The sequence below is a fragment of the Scylla paramamosain genome, chromosome 27, assembly GCF_035594125.1.
Source record: "Scylla paramamosain isolate STU-SP2022 chromosome 27, ASM3559412v1, whole genome shotgun sequence".
Lineage (NCBI taxonomy): Eukaryota > Metazoa > Arthropoda > Malacostraca > Decapoda > Portunidae > Scylla > Scylla paramamosain.
In genome coordinates this window covers 2717724-2735000 of record NC_087177.1, presented here as the reverse complement: position 1 = coordinate 2735000, position 17277 = coordinate 2717724, and the positions used below count along the sequence as shown (strand labels likewise).

Below are 17277 nucleotides of genomic sequence, written 5' to 3'. Positions count from 1 at the left end.
ACCTAAGCGTGGTAGTCCCTATATAAAGCATACCTATTTACCACCACCTGTCATCCTAATCCATAAATTCATGTAGTCTTTTTTTGAAGCTCCCTATCTACTCAGCAACTACAACTTTATTACTAAGCCTATTCTAGTCATCTACCTCTGTATTTGATAATTACACACACACACACACACACACACACACACACACACACACACACACACACACACAGGCACTATAGTTGTGCTCACGGACTATATGTTGTTTCATCATGCTCTGGCATCCTATAGGCCCAGTTTTTTAAACGTTGGTGTTAGTAAATCCTAACACCAAGCCCACGTCGTATCTCCTCTTACTAACTTTGCAAATGCGCTTTTTAAACTCGGGGAAGGAGACACCACGTGGTGTTAGAACCCAACACCAACAGCACTCTTCGCACAGGTTGGCAGCTCTGAAGTGTCTCATGTGCCTGCCAAAGCGATCAGCTGATCAATGCTTTACAGTTTTCCAACCTAAACAGTCTACACTGAACACTGCATTCGCATATTATATATATATATATATATATATATATATATATATATATATATATATATATATATATATATATATATATATATATATATATATATATATATATATATATATATATATATATATATATATATATATATATATATATATATATATATATATATATATATATATATATATATACTATTTATTTATATTTTTTTTTATTTGCAGTTGGGGTTGTACATTCTCTAATCTCTAGTAGTTGCAGTGTATAGGCAAGTGGGCGCCTCTCCTCAGAGAGACATGTGAACAATTCTGGGAAGCCTCACTTACTCAGCTTGATGCACAAGATCAAAGAGCTCTAGATATGATGCAAATGTATGCAATGAGATAATTGTTTTCAGGAGTTTTCAAAACTATACTAGAAATGTTTCTTAGATGCCATCTACTATAGTTAGTTCGGAATCAGGTTATGGAGTCTTGTGCTTGTGATTACCAGATGAATTGACAAGAGTATCAAATCAATCTGGAAAAAGTGGTGGTGGCACAGTGTAAAGGAACCATAAATCACAAGGACAAAGGCGCCCGAACGCGTGTATTTATAAACACCTTAATCTCTTCCTTACAGTGATGGATACTATTTTCTTTTAGCACAAAAGTATACTGATATATCATCATACTTTTAGCATAACTTTCAGTCGCATATGAATCGTGAATATTATTGGTGTTTCTTGTTGGGGAGGGGTAGGACACACCAACAATTATTATAGGAACCAGTGGTGTCTCCAACGAGTTGACAATAACACCGCGGTTTAAAAAACGAGACGTACTAAAAATCAGCGACATTGGTATTGGTAACTACTAACACCACGTTTTCAAAATAGGGCCATACTCTTTTAAAACCATACACGTAGTAAGCTTTAAAAACTACGTATCACTAATAACAAAACATCCAGCCAACATTTATAACTCCATTATTTAAAACTTTGAGTTGATTGTGTATAGCAGTATTCGCCATTGCCGCCTTTATGCATTAATAACAAGTATCCCTAAAGAGTACCGCATACACTGGCTCGGACTTCGAACACAGTGTTGAGGAGAAGGCCAGTAGTAAGCTGCCTATGAATTACTTTGTTCTGAAACACTTCTCGACGCCCCTCTGTTTTCAAGAAGCTGTAGTTGAAGTTCCACGGGGTTTTAAGGGTCTTTCCACGGTTCTAGTAACAGATTAATAAGATTTCCACATTATTAAGAGTAGAAACACTCTTGAGAATCCGGCTAATAATTACCTTAGAAAATAGTCGTGGTGAGAGCAAAGCGTTTCTGAGTACGGCACACAGTAAAATGATGAAACCTTAGGCTCCCTTAACCGCAACTCTGGGACGACAGATTAGGAGCAAAGACTGACTACACTGTTCACTATAATACCAAAATGACTACGCACTGGCTAACGTGTGTGTTTATCGTAAGGAGAATAAACAAATACAGCAGTGTCGCTCATACGGAGCAGGCAGACCGTGGAGGAGAGTGAAGCGCATGTGCTCATCAGAAACTGTTATGCGAGGACAGAACTCAACACCATCGCCATAATTATCAGAGAGAGAGAGAGAGAGAGAGAGAGAGAGAGAAATATCATGAACGTAGAACAAAATAACTATTTAAATAAAACAAAATTTACAAACTTCTAAGTAACAAGAGGGAGGGACATTTTCCTGAGCAAGAGGCAGGAAAACACTATACAAAGTCCGTAGGAAAAATATAACACTAACAAAACGCCCTATAAAAATTGTAAGAACCGTGACAGCAATGAAGGGAACGAGGGAGAAGTGGAGACACAGGGAGAAGAGGACGGAGGGAGGGAGAAGGAGAGGGAGAGACTGAAGAGGAGACATAAAAACTCGGATGAAGATAAAGACGCCACTGTGAAGCTGCTAATTAAGGGAAGGGAAGGTGGGCGGTGAATTGGGCAAAATAAAGATGATGGTAGTGGGTGTAGGGGATGCGTGGATAGACTTGTGCTGGAAATGAGAGCCTAGGGAACCAAAAGAGTGTATACTTATATAATCTGCAATGTATATACTTCAGCAGTCGTGTCTGCATACATACATACATACATACTCATAACCGGTGTTGAAGTAACCTGTACTGTCGCTGAAATTTGAGGTCGTTATTAATATTTAATTGTAGTACAGCCTGGTTTGTTTATTTATTTTTTTTTTTATTAGTAAAGTCTTGAAACGAAGCGACGGGTTGGTAACATATCTGGCGCTTTAGTGGTGGTGGCAACAGTGACGGTGGTGGTGGTGGAGGAGGAGGAGGAAGAGGAAGAACTGGTGGTGGTGGTGGTGGTGGTGGTGGCTGTCTTCATCGTCGTCGTCGGGCTGTTGAGAAAGTGGGCGTGTAATTCTGGTGGTGGTGGTGGTGGTGGTGGTGGTGGTGGTGGTGGTAGCTGAAGCAAAAAAATAAATAAATAAATAAATAAAATATAAAAGAAAGTGAATGAAGCTCGTATCCAAAAGCCACCTTAATATTCTCCCCATTGCCATCGTAGCCTTCTCCAGCTTTCACACCCTCGAGGCGCCTATGTGGTGCAAATAACGAGGGTAATATATTGAGAAGAAAGAAAAAGACCCGTGAGCAAATGAGAAAAAAAAAAGAAAGAAATGAGAGGAAAAAATCGGCAGAATAGCGGGATGAGCATGGAAAGATCGAAGGATAACGAGGCTGAGAACAAAGGATTCCTTGATCAAACGACTCAGGAACTCAAGCCGGAGGCACCGAGGAGGCCAGTGATGCCAGGGGAAGGAAGGTACACACACACACACACACACACACACACACACACACACACACACACACACACACACACACACACACACACACACACACACACACACACACACACACACACACACAGCCATTCAGCATCTACTCATTACTTCTAATCCTTCCTACTAATCCCTCTTCGTACACCAATCATCCATTAATCATCCCACCTGCAAACTTTCCACCTCACCTCCATCTCACCACCACCTCACCGCCACATAAAAGAACCACTCCAAGCACTCTACTTCTCCACCCTCCTCCCCCCACACAAACACATCCCGCGCATTCTGCTGGCGTCCGACCCTTCCTGTCCCCCCACCAAAGTTTTGCTAACGCTTAGAGAGAGAGAGAGAGAGAGAGAGAGAGAGAGAGAGAGAGAGAGAGAGAGAGAGAGAGAGAGAGAGAGAGAGAGAGAGAGAGAGAGAGCATAATCAACAAACCATCCACATATATCGACGCTGCTCCACCTCACTGGCTAGGGAACCACATGCATTCGCGTTGAAAAATTAACACGACACCCCAAAGCCCAACCCTTCAAGTGTGTGGTCGGAAAACACCCTGCCCCCCGCCCCTTACCTTCCCTCCCCTGACGCCTCCACCAGCCTTCGCTCCCCTACCACCAAGGGCACTATTTTACTTTTTGCCATATTTTTCCATCCCGTCGGGGTTTTCCGTGTGTGTGTGTGTGTGTGTGTGTGTGTGTGTCATGGAATACTTTCCCATACACCCACACACACACAACACCCACACCGGCACACACACCCAAAAAGAAAGGAACAGGAGGAGGAGACGGCAGGAGAACTCGGGCATTCAGCGCGTGGCCCTTATTACCCTTAGGGCCGCCCAGTGACACACAGCGCCGCCATAACGACGTCTTTACAGCTGGACGCAATAGGCGGCGGCCGGCGTGATGGGTATACAACGTAACAGGCCATCTCGCATCCCGCCCTTTTACGGCCACACCAAGGAGCCTCTTAACCCACACCAGGCACCCCCTCCACCACCCCACCACCTCCACGCCCACAACATGCCACACTCCACCTAGCAGCATGTGTCTCCTCTCCCCCCTCCCCACACCACCACAGCCGCGACATTCAGCTCAGTGGCCTTACGACGATAGCGAGGAGCGATTCAGGTCATACACAACTGTCTTGGATATTATCATACACGTCTCAGTCATTGTATCTGTCTTGGCCGCACGTATCCTGGTATCCTGGCCACACAATGCAACTTGGCCACGCAACACACCTGTCTTGGCCACACAACACACTTGTCTTGGCCACACAACGTCTGTCTTGGCCACATTAAATACTTGTCCCGGCTGAAGCAACACTCCTCCTCCTGGGGACCACATAGCACAGGCAACACATAAACACATCGTAAAGAATGTGGAATTCCGCCTCAGATTCACTGCCTCCACTAACCATCTCTCTGCCATCCTAACGGTGAAGTATGAGCAAAATTGGGTAGCGAAAAACATGCCGCGTGCTGCATTAACCCTCCCTGTGCCTCTCCCTTTGATCCTCCTCCTCTTGTAAACATTTTTGGACAGTAGTTAAAATTTCGCTGTAACGAAAACGGTTGTCAGTAAACAATGGTGAAGCCTGGCGTTCCTATTCAGTGTGTACTTAGGTGAAATAAGGACGCGCCTTTAGTGACTGAAGACTAACACACTTTCTAATTGTTTTATGTCAAATAGTCGCGGAAGAATAACATCCTTTTTTCTCCACTTCTTTACCCCTAGATACGCAGCTTCATCGACCCTCAGAATACAATACTTAGTAATGTTATGCATTAGGGCTGATGTGATTTAAATAAAATTATTTATATCATTCGATTTTAATTTTCTATGAACAAATTCATATATTTCTAGTTCCACTGAGCTAAATATATAGCGACATAATGCGGTAGGGTAACTTGATTCATAGTAATGTAATGCATCGTCTTTTCCTGAAAAATGTTTGCATCCTCCGCCTGCATGCTGATTTAGCGCCACCACATGCCACACGCACCAATCACACACACACACACACACACACACACACACACACACACACACACACACACACACACACACACACACACACACACAGACAGCATCGTTACAGTTACATGTTCTGAACTTGCTCTTCATGGAAAGCTCAAGATTATTTCTTGTAACATTCTTGTCGTTCTTTGGGAAAAGAGCATAATATTAATACATTTGTCGGAAATGGCGAGCACTCCTCTCACTCCTTGCATGGTGGCGGTATCTTGCCAAGGATTGAAAGAAAACGTAATGATGTTCCCGGGCAGTTCTTTACGGCTGAGGCATCACTTCAGCAGCCTTTCACAAAGTATTTTCACAACTTTATACCCATGAAACATACATTTACATTGTTTTTATCTTATTCACCTTTATAGTTAGTACTGTCACAGATGCAGTAAATAATACATCGCGCAATTTCCCAAACCAAATAATCCGACTAACTTTTAAGTAAAATTAAATACTTCGACTAATGTATAAAACATTTCATATTCACGTCCTTCATTCCTGCCATACACCACCAATACTGAGCAGCACCCTTAAGTAAATGCAGCATTACGCCCCTCATCACACCACACAGCAGGACTTCTCAACAAGGGTTACGCGCACCAGCAGGGAACGTGAGATGAGTTTTAGGGGCACGTAACGAGTCTATTATAGGTACTGAACTGGCCCATGAATTCACAGACGATTGTTATTGTCATTACGTATGGTAGCGATGATTTCACGAGCACATCTGATAATAAATTTTACATGCTGATATATTTATGAGCAGATATTTCGTCATCACACGCCGGTTATTTCGTGGTCACAGTTGTTACTATTTACTGATAATTCCTGGACGCATGTTATATTATGATTGCATTCTGACTGCATTCAGGGTAAGGGATAGGTGACCAATACCTCAAGATTTCAAGGGATAGATAATACAGAGGGTTAAAAAGATTTTGAATCCTTGCCATAATGAAATACTCTTCCCGCTTCTGAAACCATGGCATCATTTCTGTGGTCTCTGAAATCTGCCCTCGTGAGAACACTACACACACACACACACACACACACACACACACACACACAGGCACGGATGAAAACAAGGTGAAGAGGAAAAGTCAACTATTCACAAAAGTCGATTTGCATGACAAAAGATTGTGTTTGTCCCTCTAAATGTAGGCCAATATTTGCGGCGCTGCCAAAGTAACGATTCAATATTGCTGCGATGAAAACACAATATTGGTTTTTGACTGAGCAGGTGAAAGTGCCTCAATACACCTACCTGTAACCACCCCATCCCCCCCCCACACACACATACCCTGCACCCCAACTCATCCCCCCTATACCAGAACTAATCCCCCCCACCCCTCCTTCTCAGCCACAGCCCACGGACAGTACTACTTCACCCACCTTCCTTATATGAGCAAAACAGAATAAAAATAAAAGACTCCACGGGGAAATGCACACAGAAAAGTGTAAACAAGACACACACACACACACACACACACACACACACACACACACACACACACACACACACACACACACACACACACACACACACACACACACACACACACATGGCCGAGGAAGTCCGTTTCGAGCTTGTCGGAACATAAAACCAACTAAACGTCATGAAAACAACTGCGTGATACTACAAGTCAATGAAATTCGTACAAAACCTTCTACAGGCTATGAACATTCAATAAAAAAAATATATAAAAAATCAATTAATAAATTAAATAAAGTAAATCAGATATTATAAACGTAAGGAAGAAATGTGAAGACTTCATTTATACTTGCGGTGAAAATAACACAGCAAAAGAGGTAAAAAGATGAAAAAAAAAAGCCTAACGTCGTGAGTGGCTAAAGGAGGGTCACTTTTCCGACCGCGAAGGCAGGCGAAGGGCGCGGGCCTCCCATTACATCTTGGAGGGCGGCGGTGCGAGACACATGAGAGCCGCCTCCCGCCTCCCCGATCAATGTTTCTCCCTCAGGCACTCCGGAGGCCACTACCGCCGCCCAGTAACAGCCGTAATGGGTCCCCAAGGCGCGCTAGGCAGTCTCACCCTCCCTGGTGCCAAGCTCGCCCTCTCTGCCCTCCCCCATGACCCTCACACCCACCCTCCACCCACTACCACATCTGAAAATTGCATGTGGCGGGCGTGGCGCACACCTCACAGCCCTGGGCTCCTTGCCTGCTACATTATGGAGGCCCTGCCGGCAGCCTCGTTTATTCCTGGCTAGAGGCGACCCCCTGCGCTGATCGCCTCCCTCCCCTACCCAAGCGAAGGAAAGTGGCGTTCGTAGAGCCGTGACGACGGTGCCAACAACTTGCACGAAGCCTTACGCCGCGTCCACGGTGAAGGTGAAAGCGTTACAAGCTACACATGACTATCGCGACGTGCCACGAAACTCCAGCTTCCTAAGGCTGAGCGCTGGTGAGGCGATGGCGGGGCGCAAGAAGGGTGACGCTGGCCCTTCCATGTGTGGCACTCCTCCTCTCCCTCGTGGTTCACCTTACACCTCATTCCCCGCACACAAAAGTTCCATCGTCCCCTAGGCGGCCGCCCTATAGTGCCACCTCCAGACGCTCTTAAAGGCCGTGCTGACGTTATGTATCACCACTTTGTCTTAAAAGTTCGCCAACCCCAACATAAAAGTTGGCTTTTTTTCAAGGTATCAGTGCCTTACAAAACCAGTGAATATTTCACCAGCCATTTCTGACTAGGTGTGGACCTGTCAGGTGGGCAGAGGGAAGGTGTGGTGAGGCGCCAGTAGCTGCAGTCCTGCCTGTCTGCAGTTTTATGTCCTGGGCCTCACGCAACACCTTTTTCTTTAAAGGATAAACAAGACTTGCTCTTTTATCCTTTTAAAATTTATTTCATCATAACATGATAATAAAAGGCAATGTTTTATGCTTTTAACTAATTAAAATACCAAAAAAAGAAACTGGTCTATTAATTTGAGTAACTACTGGTTCGTTTGTAATTGAATTATAAAAATTAGAACTGAAGGATATGTATGGACATCGAAGGTCTACAACATGATGCATTTACTTACTGGAAAATTTTGAAATTTTGCAGATATCACCGTGACACACAGAGGTTACCGCGCCAGGCTACGAATCAGCGGGTCGCGGTCTGAATCCGGTCTGGGGCAGTCGACGCACGGCTCACCTCAGCCTGCCGTTCACCTTCTTCCGGGTTAGTCGACAAATTATCTCGGGAAACGTTAGGAAGGAAAACTGTGTAAAATGAAGCTATTCCCTTACCTTATATATAACTTACCTTATATATAACTTACGTATAAACTACTAGACAAGGATATGCAAAGAATAAAGTTGGAACGCACCCCGGGCTGCCGCGGCTAGTCTCCGACCAGGCACGCTCCCATGACAACGATGCCATCACAGAACACACAGCAACAACCACTGCTGCCCTTGTGCATGCTCTGAACAGTATCCGTGTGTGTGTGTGTGTGTGTGTGTGTGTGTGTGTGTGTGTGTGTGTGTGTGTGTGTGCGCACACGAAACGTATTTTTAGCCTATAAGGGTAAACATTTGGGCAAGAAAATGCCGCGCTGGTGTTCCGTCTTGCGTGAGTTATCACACTTCTTTGGAGAAGCTCGGCACATTTCTAAACATGGCTGTCAAATGTTATTCCCCTAAAATCTTAATCGAATCATCTATCTCCTGAAATGCTATCTCTTGAAATGTATACCTGAGCTGATAACTGCACACAGCATGCTGTACAGTGTGTTACTAAGAAGCTGCTTCAGTCATTTGTGTCACCATTGGCCGCATGGCCTTCACTCGTGCATCCTCATCGCATTTGTTCAACAGTATTCCATTCCTTGATGTCCTAATTAAGTTATGCATTTGAATTTCTTCATTCTCTGCAAGCCAGCTCAAGAACCTTCTGCCCTAGTCTTTTGTTCGTCCTTTCTATTAATTATAAAAGCAGCAGCACAAAGGATATCTCTACAGTTTCATTCATAAATTTCTTACAAAATTTGTTTTTTCCAAGAATACTAAAAACAAGATTTATTTTTAGTCCAAATCCTCCAAACACTTAGCATCAGACTCAAGTTTTTAGACTATAAATAAGATAATTAACATAAATTCAAATACAATATATATATATATATATATATATATATATATATATATATATATATATATATATATATATATATATATATATATATATATATATATATATATATATATATATATACACTTAGAATCACTCAAGTTTTTAGACTATAAATAAGATAATTAACATAAATTCATATACAATATATATATATATATATATATATATATATATATATATATATAAAGCTCAGAATCTAGATAAAAAGGTTATATTTGGCATAAGTTAAATCCCATCTAGATTATGATGGTCAGTTCTAGCCCCTATGTTACAAGAAGGATGCAGATATACCACAGTGCAGAGGAGATTGACTGAAAAGATACAAAGGATGAGAAATATTTCTTATGAAAGGAGACTGAAGGTTTGAATTTACATTCCCTAAAGAACTGTATATTAAGAGTGGTTCTGATGGACAAACTAAAGATCAGTAATCAGGATAAGGCAAGAAATGATACATTCAAGCTTGATAAAGTTACACTGAAAAAAAAAGAGGTAAGAAGAAATTGGTTCTCAAATAATGGTAGATGAATGAACTGACTCAGTAATTAGGTTGTTAGCACCAAGTTAAAAGTGAACTTTAAAAGTACATTGGACAAATTAATGGATGGGGATGAGAGCTGATAGTAGATAAGCATGTTTTATACAAGAACTGCCACATATAAGCATGGTGGCTTCTTGCAAATTCCTTTATTTCTTTATGTTCTTATTGTCAGCCTAGAGTAAGTGCCACTGAAAGCAAAGACAATCAAAGGTAAACAGCAAAGCATTTAATCACTTAAGCCTTACATTATATAGAGAAGAAATGCAATAAAAAAAGCAATCAGTCAATAAGTCAGCAAGACACTGCATCAAGCAACCTTATCAGTTCCCTTGCTGGAGGATAGAGTAATCAAACTGGTTTTTGAAAGAATCTATTGCCAAAATGTCAAATGAAAGGTATAAACATATTCTACTCTCCAACAGCATCATCAGTAAAGTGGTGCAGTGTACTTATATCTATGAATGTACAGTACATCATAGTTTTACTTTGTTACTCCTTATCCAACCTAAACCATCATTCAAAAACAATCTAAGTACTGACTATTTGCATGAGCACTGATAAAACAAGATGCATTTCAAACAGCATATTTTCTTTTCTGAGACTAATTTATAAAAAGTACAAGTTCACTCATGCCAGCATCCCACATGACTTATGGCACAAGCAAGGGATCATCTTCAAAACCCAGCAGTGGACAGCCTCTAATCCTGCCATTTCCTGTGCACAGTGAGGCAACCAAAACAGTACCACCTCCCACACATCCAAGTGGAATCATACAAAGCTGATACATGGAGATATGGTGTTAAATGCCTAATATTGATGAAAAATTTATCACTGATATAGTTCAGCATTCTATTACCCATGCCATTTTTCCTCTGCTTGTGGCATCTCAGATTCAACATAGTCACAGCACTAAGATCTTTGACTGCAGACCATACACTTTCAGATGTTATGTGAGTTTTCACTTCTTAATTACAATTCTTTTGGCTGTTCGTACATGAAAAACATGAATTGTTAATAATAATTCACCTATATTTCCCACTATCAAGCCACCTGCCAAATTCCTGATCTTTATAACAACTATGAATTTCGCAAAACTGTTAACTCAACTTTGATGTTATTTTGTACATTCATGACTAGAATTAATACAATTGGTCTGAGAACAGGTTAGACACCACTAATTCCTGACAGGCAATCCAAAACAGATCCACTGATAACAACAACCACGAGACTTGGTACAAGCAAAACTAAGTTTTGGTACACATCGTGCATCTTTGCCTTCACTCAACCTGTTCTGAAAATTCCTTCAGTCTGACAGGATATATAAGTGATTACTCTATCAGCATTTCCACTCAGCTCTGTTTTATATGGTTATTCTTCTTCAAAGGTTATAATGTAAAAGCAGGGCTCTTCAAATTACAGGTTGGGACCCAATACTGGGTCGCAAGCTTTTGTTCACTGGGTCGCCACAGCATAATCAGATATATGAACAATTTAAATGTGTGTGTGTGTGTGTGTGTGTGTGAATTACTTTCCATATCAGAGGTCAAGAGGTACAATAGAATATGCGTACTGGGTCATGAAAGAAGTATATAAAACTAAACTGGATCGTGATAAAAAGAGTTTGAAGAACATTGATCCTGCAGCTCAGATCCTCTACACCCCTCCCCCAGGTGAAGGCAGGTGATTTTCTTTAACCCAAAGGGATATGGTTCCATGGGGTAAGAAAAATCAGATCCCCTACACTCTCCCCAGGTGAAGGCGGGTGACCTATATCTGAAATCAACCTATACTCAAGGAAATACAATATCTAACACATTACACAAGATGTCATACTGCAAAAGAGAAGTCATTAGATGGAGAGGTACAAGTAGTTCATAGGATAAGCTTAAGATTTTTTTTTCATACCTTATTTAAACAGAGATATCCATGATACTTAACAAGGTCCAACTTTCAATGGCTGGGTCACCATAGGCACAGCAAACCTAATGCTATCCTCTGAATGCTGGGCTTGCTTTCACTCCATCCACCACTTGCACAGTATTTCCAGATAGTGCAGTCTTCACATTAGCATTAACACTGTAATGCCATTCATGAGAGGAATTCTTACACCTGAGGCCAAGTAAAACTGAGTTTCCTCTAATAAAAGTTGTAAAAATTCTGGCTGGTGTTATTTCAGACACCTGCACAGGGATCACACCGAAAGTCTTAACCCAAAACTATTATTATTATTACCATTATTATTATGTACGTACTGTTACCAATATATTATTATAATAGCGAACCGTCCTTCAATCAGTCGTCACACTTACATCTTTGATTTAGATTTTTAATTAACACACGTGTTTAGAGAGTAATGAGGTCATAGCGGTGCAAAATCAAGAGAGAAGAGTCTCACATTGGGCAAAAACACGAAAAAATAGGTCAGCTCTGAGCCGCCCTCCAGGAAGCAGGTCCCAAACAGAGTCTTTCCACCACTCAGGAGTACTGTCACGCCACGAGCACGTCACCTCGCTTACCCTCAAGGTTACAACACCTCACTTTCCACGCCACGCTCGTGTGCCGAAGAACACGCTGTCACATAAGAACGAATATAGTCAAAGAAGACAATCCAGTTTGTTTTGATTCCAGTACTATTTTCTCGCCAAGGGGGCCAGCTGGTTGTATTTCAATAATTCTGGTATATTATGTCAAATCAAGGCACTTTTCACCAAACTCACTATCAAACACTATTTTCTACACTAAATGTCTTATGCAAATATGCATATTCATATATTTTCATTCACAACTAAGCTTGTTTATATGTTTTGCGAAGACTTTGCGCGTCCCCTAAAAGAGTTTCCTCCCTCACCGCCATCTGTTGGCCTGGAAAGACACCATGGCTGCCGCTGGAGGTGAGCCGCCTCCTCCCGCTTGCCCCCTTCCTTGCTGTTAACTCCTTTACCGCTATCGTTGTCCTCTGCTAACACTCAGAGCACCGTATAAATATCATTTGCATAGACACACAAAGTGAAAAAGAGGTATACAAGAATTAATAATACATCTTCTAGGCTACGGACTGTTTAAAAGACTAATATAAAATGTTATTTAACTAAGAAAAAAAATGTTAGCAGTGAAAAGGTTAGAGAAAGGGACAACGGTGTTTGGCAGATTTTTTTGTAGAAATCTCTAGCTGAAGAGAAGCAATTGCCTCCAACATCCCTGAATGGATTACTTCCTTCAATAAAACGTGTAACAGGCTGACCGTCACAATGTCCTTTATCATAAGAACCACCTCATAAAAAGACCACAGGCTGTGTTGAGGGGAGTGGTAGGTTTGGTGGTAGAATAATTGTATGTACAGAGAATGCTTGCGGGAGAGCTTCATCAATTAAGCAACGTCTGTTTCAGGTTTCCGCCCCTCACTTTACCTCAATGAAGACATCCGTGGAGCCGCGATGCTTTATGTGCTTGTCAAATGCGAGGAAAAAAACTAAGGAAAATATACTAGTTTTTAGTTTTCCATGACTGTGCCATCTCCTCATGAATGTAAGGAGTATAAAAGTAAGAAAGAAAGAAATACAAAGAAGGTCGTATACCGATGCCGCCTTCATATAAATAAAATGTCTTTGTCTAGAATTCTTGAGACAGAGGAGAGAACAATGGGTCTTGGAGCCACAATGGGGAAATCACAATGCACCTTTTACGTTAGCCAGGCCACGGCCACTCTTCTGAATAATCCGCCGCCGCCCGGCATCACGGACTCCATAATAATGAAAATCCAGGGATGAAGTGGGGCAAATTATCACGGCCGGAAAACAAAAGCTGCTGAGCCTCTATCGTTATTCCCTGCTGGCCTTAAATTGTTTCCCTACAAAAGTATAAAAAAAATATTACAAAAAAGCAGACTACGTACAGTACAGTCGTGGTCAGAATTCATGTATTCTGCCACATCTATTTCCATTGTTTAATGTTTTCCCTCGACCTCAAGCCCTTTATTAAAGGAAAGAGGACTGACAATGAAGCACAGTAGAATGATCGCACGTGACAGAAGCGAATAGAGAGCAGTACTGTTGTGAGTGCGTGAGGAATGACGCGAGCCTGCGACCTCCGAGGGAGGTGCCACACATCGATGGTCCCACACGGGTGTGGGGCAATCGGGTGTGTTAAAGGAGAGTACTTGCTATGAAGAAGCCGACGAAACTCTCCAAACTGCAATATTGATCCCCATAAAGTGAGGGAAGGAGTACTTTCTCTTTTCCGTCGGGGCCAAGGAGCCAAGAGAGTGGTGGGAATGTGTGTGTGTGTGTGTGAAAATTGTCTTGACTTGGCCACTCCCCTTTTTAAGGGAGACAGACTTATTACATGTATGTATGTATGTATGTATGTATTAAATATTATTATTATTATTATTATTATTATTATTATTATTATTATTATTATTATCATTATTATTATTATTATTATCATTATTGTTATTATTATTATTTTTATTATTATTATTATTATTATTATTATTATTATTATTATTATTATTATTATTATTATTATTATTATTATCATTATTATTATTGTTATTACTATTATTATTATTATTATTATTATTATTATTATCATGACTTATTATCAATATTTCTTTTCCTTCATTGCTGACAGGAATGTTACAAGTATGGAGTCCCTTATTGCTGAGTGAGGCGAAGCAAGGAGGGGGCGGCCAATTCTGTTCGACTGACCTCAGTGTTCGTCTGTCCTCGATTTATAGAAGCCTAGAGTGCTGCCTAGGAATACTGACTGGCAACAGAGCAGGCAAATTCAAACACGACAGACGACCTAAAGTCAGTCGCCAACTGGTCCTTAAAGACAACTTTTAATTGTGTTAAGTAGATACCTTGCAATCGGAGCCCAGAACAGATTAAGCTTACCGCAAACACTACTCAAAGATGACAATCCCATGCAGATCCTGGTATGCAAGACATCCGTCGTTATAAGACTGGTCTCAGTGATATAAGACAAAAAAAAAAAAAAGTGATAGGACACCTCGAAGCAAACACTGAGGCTACATACCATGATAACACGTCTCTGTGCTCGCGGTGATGGTATCAACACAGCAGTATTGGCACCGCACCATCGCCCGCCTGTTTTTAAAGAACGCGCCTCTCTGGGGAGGGAGGGGAGAGAGGGCTTATCCTCACGACGCCTTCATCATCAACAAACTTTTACTGTGTTCTCAAAAGATATTTTCGTCGCCATATTAATTAATTATTGGAAGACGACAAGGCTTTTCCCTGATCGGCTGGGTGATGGAGAAGGAGGGATGGGGAGGAGTGCGAGAGAAGAGCTTTTTTCTTTACTTCCTTTCCCGCCTCCCTCTCGTGCTGCGTCCCACTGATAACCTCCTCTCGCTTATCTCAGCGATACACCTGCCGAGACGAGAATGAAGATGATGGGGACGGCGGCGCCAGCTAAGGATTTGAAATGAAAAGACGCCTCGATGTTAAAGGAGGAGGAAAAAAAAAAAGGTAAGAATGGCGCAACAATGAACGATGGCAGAAGAAGAAGAAGAAAAAGAAGAAGAAGAAGAAGGAGAAGAAGATTACTATAATTTCCTTTCTCTAGGTAATCAGATGACAGCCTGTGCGCCACCATGAGAGACGTTTGGCACCCATGAGTGGCGCTAGTCAGGTGGCGGCTGGACTGGAGAGTTTCTCCTCTATACTGGTCACGCTAGAGCAAGGTTGGTCGAAGAAGGAAGCAAAGAATCTCCAGGGCACAAAAAAAATAAAAATAAATAAATAAATATAATAATAATAATAATGATAATAATAATAATAATAATAATAATGAATGAATGAATAAATAAATAAAATGAAAATAAAATAAAATAAGATAAAATAAAGTAATAAATAAATAACTACATTGTGTTAATATTTGAAGACACTGTCCAGTAACTCTCCGTATTAGTTGGCAACGCTGCAAAAGCTTCTTGCCCGACTGACATTTATATTTCACCTGCTTCCTCCGCGGCATTGGTAATACTGGCTAAACGCTCATCACTTCCATTCCAACATTATCAATTTTCTGGCGTGGAACATGAGGTTTCAATAGTACTTATCTGTCTAATTTATGGCTTACTCCTTTGAATCTTCCACGCTCACATTAATTTTCATCATATCCAAACTCCTTATTCACACATAGTCTAGTCCCTTCTCTCTCTCTCTCTCTCTCTCTCTCTCTCTGTTATTTAAAACCCTTCTAGGATCACAAACTTTTCTCTCCCACTTACAGCATCTTTCTTATTCTTCCTTACTTAATTCTTTACAAGTTGCCAAACCATTCCAGTGTGTTACGAGTGATCTTTTTTTTTTACTAATCCAAAATGTATACCTTCGCCCTTTCTAGAAAATATCATATCATGGACATTCACTTTCTTTAATCTCGCTGTAGCTGGATGATCGGCTTTGATTCCCTTGTCTCACTCAAACACTCATATATTGACGTCCTCTCTTTTTCTGCCACCGGATTCCCATGCTTTGATATCTCCACTTTTCTTCGTGTTCATTGCCATTCTGTTATCATTACAAGTCCACCAGAGTCCTCCATTGCAAGGCCGTTCCATATTCGCTTGCTTACAGTCATGCACTCCTCTCACTTCTTGTCCACTCAGCTTAGTTGCAGACTGGTTCTGACGCTATTATTGATACATGAGCTTATACATTATCATTACTATTTTAGAAGTTCTATTTCTAAGTCATTACTTTACTTATATTCTCATTTATCTTCTGTTTCTGACTACTACACATTGTATTACGAGCGTGTACCATTTCCACTTACCTTTCCTGTTCCCTGCAATCAACGCAATCAGCTGTGAACAGAATTGTACTGGACTTGAATTTGATAACATTAGCGTACGTTTCGACTGTAACGTTACGAACCTTTCATCTAATTTATCTTTAACTTCCATTCAGAAAGAGAGAGAGAGAGAGAGAGAGAGAGAGAGAGAGAGAGCCAAGGCAGCATCGCCACACCATCATGCATTCTGAAACCTTGAACCACATTCATAACATTTCATGGTCATTTCAGTGTAGAGCAGATGCATTCACCATATTTAGCAACTTTCTATCTGCGTAGTACACCTTAAGCACATCCCACATCGCCTCTCAGTCACCACACTTCCATAAAACATAACGCAGTACTTTTTTTTTTCTCTCTCTCTCTCACTTTTCTTGCCCAACGTTATATTTCAGATTCATCATCATTG

The 17277-nt window shown here is 41.2% G+C and overlaps 1 long non-coding RNA gene across 1 annotated transcript in view; it reads right to left on the bottom strand.

Annotated features, from left to right (window-relative positions):
* LOC135114044 (uncharacterized) overlaps positions 1 to 12690 on the bottom strand; it is a 14185-nt gene extending 1495 nt beyond the window's left edge. The window contains exon 1 of the long non-coding RNA XR_010275182.1: positions 11949 to 12690. This is a non-coding gene — a long non-coding RNA (uncharacterized LOC135114044). The remainder of the gene's footprint in view (positions 1 to 11948) is intronic.
* Positions 12691 to 17277: the final 4587 nt, after the last annotated feature.